The sequence below is a fragment of the Nyctereutes procyonoides genome, unplaced genomic scaffold (genome assembly GCF_905146905.1).
Source record: "Nyctereutes procyonoides isolate TBG_1078 unplaced genomic scaffold, NYPRO_anot_genome, whole genome shotgun sequence".
NCBI lineage: Eukaryota > Metazoa > Chordata > Mammalia > Carnivora > Canidae > Nyctereutes > Nyctereutes procyonoides.
Genome location: NW_026575125.1, coordinates 103,024,697 through 103,032,856, shown reverse-complemented (window position 1 = coordinate 103,032,856; position 8,160 = coordinate 103,024,697). Strand labels below are relative to the sequence as shown.

At 41.2% G+C, this 8,160-nt stretch overlaps 2 pseudogenes; one reads left to right on the top strand and one right to left on the bottom strand.

Moving 5' to 3' along the window:
* The first annotated feature begins 487 nt into the window (after positions 1-487).
* Positions 488-1,425, top strand: LOC129517558 (sulfotransferase 6B1-like; annotated as a pseudogene).
* Positions 1,426-3,653: 2,228 nt separating this feature from the next.
* LOC129517522 (ribonuclease P protein subunit p25-like protein) lies at positions 3,654-4,116 on the bottom strand (annotated as a pseudogene).
* Positions 4,117-8,160: the final 4,044 nt, after the last annotated feature.

Sequence of the window (8,160 nt, the reverse complement as noted above, 5' to 3'; positions counted from 1 at the left end):
GATTCTTGATCTCGGGGTCATGAATTTCAGCCCCAGGTAGGGTGTAGTGATTACTAAAAAAAAAAAAAAAAAGAAAGAAACTTAAAAAAAATCATTAAAATAAAAAGGATCGCCTGGCTGGCTCACTTGGTGGAGTATGTGACTCCTGATCTCGGTGTTGTGAGTTTAAGCCCCATATTGTGTGTAGAGATTACTTAAAAATAAAATCTTAAAAAAATAAAAAAAATCTTTAAAAATTTTTATGAATTTATAAATAAAGTGGGCCTGCTAGACTAAATCTTGGGTCGTGTTAAAACAGATGAAAATTTTTCTGACCAAATGGAATTAAGCTAGAAATCAATTCCAGATAGATAATGGCAATAGTGCAAACTTCCAAGGTCTTAGAAATTCAGCAACAGATTTCTGTTTAATCCATGGGTCAAGCAGAAACCCAATGGTAAATTAGGAAATATTTGGGACAGAACAGGTTCATCAGTGGGCAGCCAGCATGGCCAATAAGTCCAAATTTATTGACTATATTGATGAAGCTTTGGAAAAATCAAAAGAAACTGCACTTTCTCGCTTGTTTTTCACTTATCATGGGATTCCATACCCAATCACCATGTGTACCTCAGAAACTTTCAATGCCTTGGACACCTTTGAAGCCAGAAGTGATGACATAGTACTTGCATCTTATCCAAAGTGTGGTTCAAATTGGATTCTCCACATCATTAGTGAATTAATATTTGCTGAATCTAAAAAAAAGTATGAATATCCAGAATTCCCAATTCTTGAATGTGAGGACCCAGAAAAATACCAGAGAATGAAACAGTTCCCATCGCCAAGGATTTTGACAACTCACCTCCATTATGACAAATTAGCTGGGTCCATATTCAACAATAAAGCTAAGATATTGGTGATATTTCAAAACCCTAAAGATACAGCAGTATCTTTTTTTCATTTCCACAATGATATCCCCGATATTCCAAGCTGTGGCTCTTGGGGTGAATTCTTCAGACAGTTCATGAAAGGACGAGTTTCTTGGGGAAGCTACATTGATTTCCCCATTAATTGGAACATCTTGATGATGAAAATATTAAGTTCCTATTATATGAAGACTTGAAAAAAAACCTGGCTGCTGGAATACAACAAATTGCTGAGTTCCTTGGATTCTCTTTAACTGGGGAGCAGATTCAAACCGTCACAGCCCAGACTACCTTCCAAGCAATGTGAGCAAAGTCCCAGGGAACGCATGGTGCCGTTGGCCCCTTTTTATTCCAACATGGTGCTGTTGGCCCTTTTTTATTCCGCAAAGGTGAAGTTGGCGATTGGAAAATTTTGTTCAGTGAAACTCAGAACCAGGAAATGGATGCAAAATTCAAAGCGTGCTTAACAGGCATTTCCCTAGGAGCAAAGCTGAAGTACGAATCCTATTGCCAAGCTTGATTCTGGCCATTCAGTAGGCGTGGGTATTTCATTTTTCTGAATAATTATTAAGTATAAATAGCAAAATATGTTGATAAAATAATAATGATAATTCAGTAACATTTATATATAAATAATGTGATTTTAATAATAATGACATTAGAAAACGAAAATATTTGGAATGAGTTGAAACGATAATACAATATATTAAAATCTGTGGAATGTAGCTAACATGGTGCTAAAGGAAAAATGCCTGTTCAAGTATTTTACCCACTTTTCTAGAATTTTCTGCCTTTTACTTAATTGTAGGAATTTCTTATATATATATATATATTTAAGTTTTTATTTATTTATTCATGACAGACACACACACACACCAGAGAGAGAGAGAGAGAGAGAGAGAGAGAGAGAGGCAGAGACACAGGCAGAGGGAGAAGCAGGCTCCATGCAGGGAGCCTGACATGGGACTCGATCCTGGGACTTCAGGATCACAGACTGAAGGCGGCGCCAAACCACAGGGCCATCAGGGCTGCCCCGAATTTCTTATATATTTTGGATAAAAGTAATCCCTTTGTCAGTTATAGAATATATAACTATTGTTTCCTTCTCTGTGCCTTGCTTTTTACTGTTTTAATACTGTCTCTCCACAGAATTTCTTAAATGTAATGTAGTCCAGTTAATCAACTTTTTCTTTTATGGTTTATGGTTTGTGCCTTTTGGTCTTTTTAAAGAAATCATTGCTTTTGTAAAAGTCATAAACATATTCTCCTTTGCTTTCTTGTGGGTCTTTTGTTGATCTATCATTCTCATTTAGATCCACAATACATCTTGGCTATTTTTTTTTAAAGATTTTTATTTATTTGACAGAGAGAGAGTACAAGCAGGGAGAACAAGAGAGGGAGAAGCAGGCTCCCCACTGAGCAGGGAGCCTGATGTGGGGCTTGATCCCAGGGCCCTGAGATCAGGACCTGAGCCAAAGGCAGACGCTTAACTGACTGAGCCACCCAGGTGCCCCTATTTGCTATTTTGGCCATTTGCATCTCTATATAAATATTATAATCAGTGTGTCAATTTCCTAATGGAAAAATACAACCTATTGGGATCTGGATTGCTACTGCATTGAGTTTACAGATCAATTTGGAGAGCATTGATATCTTTATCATATCGAGTCTAGTAATCCATAATGATAGTATATTTTTCTATTTTTATGTCTTTTTTTGTAGTTTTATGTAGTTTCCGGTATAAAGCTCTTGGGCATCTTTATTTGGATATATTCTTAATCAATTGATATTATTTGAAACTATTATAAATGTCACCTTAAAAAATTGATTTCCCATTTATTTGATGCTGGTTTATAGAAGTACACTTGATTTTTTTCACATAGGCCTATCCAGCAGCTTGCTAAATTTGCTTGTTAATTATAACAGATGTTCTGTAGGTTCTTTTGTAATTTTTTTTTTTTGCAAAACCATGTTGTAAATAATGATGGTTTTATTCCTTCCTTTCCTGCCATATTGCTTTTTCCTGTGTTATTGCACTGGATTCCAAGTTTGATATTGAATAGAAATTATGATAACAGAATTTTTTTTCTCTCATTCCTGATCTCAGGGGGAAATTTTTCTTTTCTTTGTTTTTTTAAAGATTTTATTTAAAAAAAATATTTTATTTATTTATTCATGAGAAACACAGAGAGAGAGGCAGAGACATAGGCAGAGAGAGAAGCAGACTCCTCACAGGGAGCCTGATGTGGGACTTGATCCCAGGATCCCAGGATCATGACCTGAACCAAAGGCAGGTGCTCAACCACTGAGCCACCCAGGTTCCCCAATATTTAATTTTTTATAGATGTCCTTCATAAGATTAAGAAAGTTCCTTCATATTATTAATTTGCTACAAATATTTTTCCTAATTATGAATGAATATTATATATATGCCTTTTTTTTTTCAGACAAATGGGCAGAACATTTATTTCCAACCCACTCCCTGGACCTCTGTCAGAGGCACTGTAGGTAGAAGGCGGAGCAAGCCCTTCTCAAGCATTCCAGAACCCAGCGGAGACCTCACACCTGTCACTCTTCATGGCACACCAGAGAGAATGGGTAGCAGGACAGGCAGACCCATTTCTGTGGATTCAAGTCATGGGGGAACAGTTGAACAGTTACAGAGCTTGTCAGAGAAGATACAGACACCCTAGTCTATCATATTTGGAGAATGGCTTGCTTGGGAGGTCTTCAAGCCTTTCTTTAGGGTCAGGGACCACAGCTGGAGCTAGGGGTAGGGCCCAGACCAGTGAGTGCCCCTGGGGGTGGTAGCCTCACTCGCTGGGGCCCAGGGGTCCCAGCTGAGCAGTACTTACACTGCAGGCACATGGGGGTGCACCATCAAGGGATCTAGGCCATTGTCCACTGAGACTGGCACCTAGCTGTCCTCAGTCTTCAGGAAGCATAGCTTGGTAAGCTGGTGCAGGTCTGCACCTGCCACTTGACAATCTCAGCACAGCTGACAGCCTTCCCCCAGCTTGGGCAGAATCTGAGAACAGCAGGTGCCATGTGCAGCCCCACCGCACGCCAGAACCCGAGAATACCATGGCCCCGGCAGGCCGCGAATTTGGCTGCCATCTTGGACCTGCATCTCCAGGACATCAGGAGCTACCTGGGGCATTGGAGAAGGTGCTGGGAATTCCACAGAGCCAGCTCTCCGACAGTGCTCCATTCTGCTTGCTGCCGTGTTTGAATCCCTCTGCCCACGGCAGACATGTGTCAGATGAATGCTGGGCAGTGTGCCCCAGGCCATCCCTCAACCCTGGCTCTTCACAGGCTTGCCCTCCTCCTCATCCCAGACTTCCCAGGAACAGGACCATTTCCCCTCGCTTCCAGCTTCTCAGGACAGGTGCCATGGTTGCCTCATTGTGGGAAGGGGTGGTGAGGTATAAACCCCCATTTTTTCTGGACAGAGCCATAACCCTTCCCAACCCTGTAGTCCCTGAGACAGGACCAAATCCCTCAAACACAGGGCTCTTTGGGATAGAGCCAAGCAACCTCATCCCAGGATCCATAGGACTGGGACCAAGTTTCCCTCCTCTTGGGCACCCTGGGACAATACCTGTACCCTTGGCCCAGACTTCAAAGATTGAGACTGAGTGCTCCTCATCCCAAACTCTCCAGAGCAGGGACCAGGCCTCCTCTCCTCAGAGCCTCTTACGCTCCAAGCTCCTTGAGACAGAGCCAAGAGTTCTCATCCAAATGCTCCTCAAAGACAGAACTGACCCTTTCCTGCACTCCAGGATCCATAAGACAGGGCCGGGTAGCCCTCACCCTGAGATTCCCTGTGTCCATCGCCCCCACCCATGTCACTCAGAAACTCAAGAGTAGAGACTTGTCACAGAGGGCTGCTTGGGCTCTTGGTGTTGAGTACACTGCCCAGTTAGCCTTGGTGGTTCTCCATCACCAGTCTGCTTCCGAAGTCCAGCTGCTCATAGGCATCTCCTGCCCCCTGCTGGTTCAGGCTCTCATCACCGCAGCCATGCACACCTCAAGCTTGATCTGGAGCCAGGATGGTGCTTCTGAATGTTATACAAGTGTTAGATTTTTATTTATTTTAAAAAATATTTTATCTATCTATCTATCTATCTATCTATCTATCTATCTATCTATTTATGAGAGAGAGAGAACAAGCAGGGGGAGCAGCAGGCAGAGGGAGAGGGAGGAGCAGGCTCCCCTATGAGCAGGGCATCCCATACGAGGCTCAAACCCAGGATGTTAGGATCATGCTGAAGGTAGATGCTTAACCAGCTGAGCCACCCAGGCGCCCTTAAATGTTACATTTTTAAAGATTTTTTCTGCATCTATCAAGATGATGATGATAAGACTTTTTTCTCTATTTTTTTAAAGATTTTATTATTTATTTATTCATGAGAGACACACAGAGAGAGGCAGAGACACAGGCAGAGGGAGAAGCAGGCTCCATGCAGGGAGTCTGATGTTGGACTCGATCCCAGGACTCCAGGATCATGCCCTGGGCCAAAGGCATACGCTCAACCACTGAGCCACCCAGGCGTCCCCTTTTTCTCTATTTATATGGCAACTATATTTATTGATTTTAGAATATTAGCCTTTACATTCTTAGAAAAAAGTCATTTGTTTCTGACATATTATTCTTTGTATATAGTTCTTGATTCATTTGCTAATACTATATTTAGGAATTTCACATTTATGCTCACAAGAAAGGGTTTCCAGCAATTTTCCTTTCTTATAATCCTTATTAGGTTTTGGTAACAAGATTCTTTTGGCCTCAAAAAAGGAATTTAGAGATGTTTCGCTATTTTCCTATTCTCTGAAAGTGTTTGTGAAGATGAGTTCTTTTCTTTTTTTTTCCCTTAGATTCAGCCATCTGGGTCTTGGAGTTGTCTTTGGGAAGATGCTTCATAAGGTGCTTCAATTAGTATAATAGATCACAGATTCATTGAACTATGTTCTGTTTATTCTTTTTTTTTAATTTTTTTGTTTATTCAGAGAGAGACAGAGACACAGGCAGAGGGAGAAGCAGGCTCCCTGCTAGGAGCCTGATGTGGGACTTGATCCCGGAACCTCAGGATCACGACCCGAGCCAAAGGCAGATGCTCAACCACTGAGCCACGCAGGCGTCTCTGTTCTGTTTATTCTTGTGTCACATTGGTAAGTTGTGTTTCTTCAGCAATTTATCGTTTCACACAAGTTGTGAAGTTTCTGGGCTTAAAGTGTTATTCCTTGTTCTCTGATATTATTTTTTGTTATCGTTGCTTACCTACTAGGCAGTTGAGAATTTCAGGGTCATCACTGTGTTATGGATGTCCAGCGTACTTTCACTGTAGTGAGAGAACACTTGGAATGCTTTGAATAATTTGAAATTTGTTGAGGCTTCCTTTATTACTCAGTATATGGCCAATTTTGGTGTTACATTTGCATTTGAAAAGAATACGTATTCTGTTATTATTGGGTAGAGAGTTTTATGTAATGTAATATAGACACATATGTATATGTACAAAATATATATATCGACATAATCTAGCTATCGGATACCTAGATACATAGAATTTACTCATTCTGTAATTTAGATCTTCTGTCTTACTGATCTTTTGTCTCCTTATTCTATCAGCTCTTGAAAGATGTGTGTTCGAGGAAGACATAGACATGGCCAACATGCACACGAGAAAATGCTCCGCATCACTTGCCATCAGGGAAATACAAATCAAAACCACAATGAGATACCACCTCACACCAGTGAGAATGGGGAAAATTAACAAGGCAGGAAACCACAAATGTTGGAGAGGATGCGGAGAAAAGGGAACCCTCTTACCTTACACTGTTGGTGGGAATGTGAACTGGTGCAGCCCCTCTGGAAAACTGTGTGGAGGTTCCTCAAAGAGTTAAAAATAGACCTGCCCTATGACCCAGCAATTGCACTGTTAGGGATTTACCCCAAAGATTCAGATGCAATGAAACGCCGGGACACCTGCACCCCGATGTTTATAGCAGCAATGTCCGCAATAGCCAAACTGTGGAAGGAGCCCCGGTGTCCAGCGAAAGATGAATGGATAAAGAAGATGTGGTTTATGTATACAATGGAATATTACTCAGCCATTAGAAACGACAAATACCCACCATTTGCTTTAATGTGGATGGAACTGGAGGGTATTATGCTGAGTGAAGTAAGTCAATCGGAGAAGGACAAACATTATATGTTCTCATTCATTTGGGGAATATAAATAATAGCGAAAGGGAATATAAGGGAAGGGAGAAGAAATGTGTGGGAAATATCAGAAAGGGAGACAGAACATGGAAGACTCCTAACTCTGGGAAACGAACTAGGGGTGATGGAAGGGGAGGAGGGGGGGTGGGGGTGAGTGGGTGACGGGCACTGAGGGGGCCACTTGATGGGATGAGCACTGGGTGTTATTCTGTATGTTGGTGAATTGAACACCAATAAAAAATAAATTTATTATATATATAAAAAAAGAAAAATGTGTGTTCAAACTTCTTACCATGGTTGTGGATTTGTCCCTTTTAGGTTTATCAATTTTTGCTTTATATTGGTTGTGGATGCATATAGCTATACAATTTGTTATATTTTTCCTAGCCAATTGATTCCTTTATTATTATGAAATATTCTTCTCTACCTCTAGTCAAGCTTTGTTTGGTATTAGTACAGCTATGTCAGCTTTCTTGTGCTTAGTGTTTGCAAGATACATTTTTTAACCATTCTTTTACTTTTTTTGGTAAAATTTTAAGTAATAACCACACCCAATGTGGGGCTTGAACCCAAGATCAAGAGTTGCTCCACCAACTGAGACAGCCAAGCACCCTCACCATTCTTTTGCTTTCAACTAATTTTTTAAAAAGTTTTATTTATTTATTTGAGGAAAGAGAGAAAGAGTAGAGGGAGAGGGAGAGAATCCTCAAGCAGACTCCATGCTGAGTGCTGGGGCTCGATCCCAGGACTCAGAGATCATGACCTGAGCCAAAACCAAGTCAGCCACTTAACCAATTGGGCCATCCAGGTGCCCCTACTTTCAACTTATATTTAAGGTATGTCCTTGTTGGGACGCCTGGATGGCTCAGTGGTTGAGCGTCTGCCTTCAGCTCAGGTCATGATCCCAGGGTTCTGGGATCGAGTCCCACATCAGGGTCCCCATAGGGAACCTGCTTCTCCCTCTGCCTATGTCTCTGCCTCTTTCTCTGTGTCTCTCATGAATAAATAAATAATATGTTTTAAAAAAGA